This window comes from Neomonachus schauinslandi, chromosome 7 (genome assembly GCF_002201575.2).
Source record: "Neomonachus schauinslandi chromosome 7, ASM220157v2, whole genome shotgun sequence".
Classification (NCBI taxonomy): Eukaryota; Metazoa; Chordata; class Mammalia; order Carnivora; family Phocidae; genus Neomonachus; species Neomonachus schauinslandi.
This window is the reverse complement of record NC_058409.1, coordinates 314,928-315,196: the sequence shown is the minus strand read 5'-3', so window position 1 is coordinate 315,196 and position 269 is coordinate 314,928. Positions and strand designations below refer to the sequence as shown.

The 269-nt window shown below is 65.4% G+C and overlaps 1 protein-coding gene across 1 annotated transcript in view; it reads left to right on the top strand.

The window, feature by feature from the left end:
- ZNF496 (zinc finger protein 496) overlaps window positions 1-269 on the top strand; it is a 25,343-nt gene that overhangs the window by 20,835 nt on the left and 4,239 nt on the right. The gene's annotated exons all lie outside the window — the stretch shown is intronic.

Genomic DNA, 269 nt, shown 5'->3' with positions numbered 1-269 from the left:
ATGTGCTGGGGTGTGCGTGCATGTGTGGGGGTGTGCATGTGGTGCGCGTGTGCGGGGGTGTGCCTGCATGTGCGGGGGTATGCGTGTGTGCATGCGGTGTGTGCGTGTGCTGTGACCTGCGTGTGTGCGTGCGGTGTGTGTGTGTGGCGTGCGTGTGTGCAGGGGTGTGCGTGTGCGGGGGTGTGCATGCGTGTGCAGGGGTGTGCGTGCGGTGTGCATGTGCAGGGATGTGAGGGGGTGTGCATGTGGTGTGCATGTCCGGGGGTGTG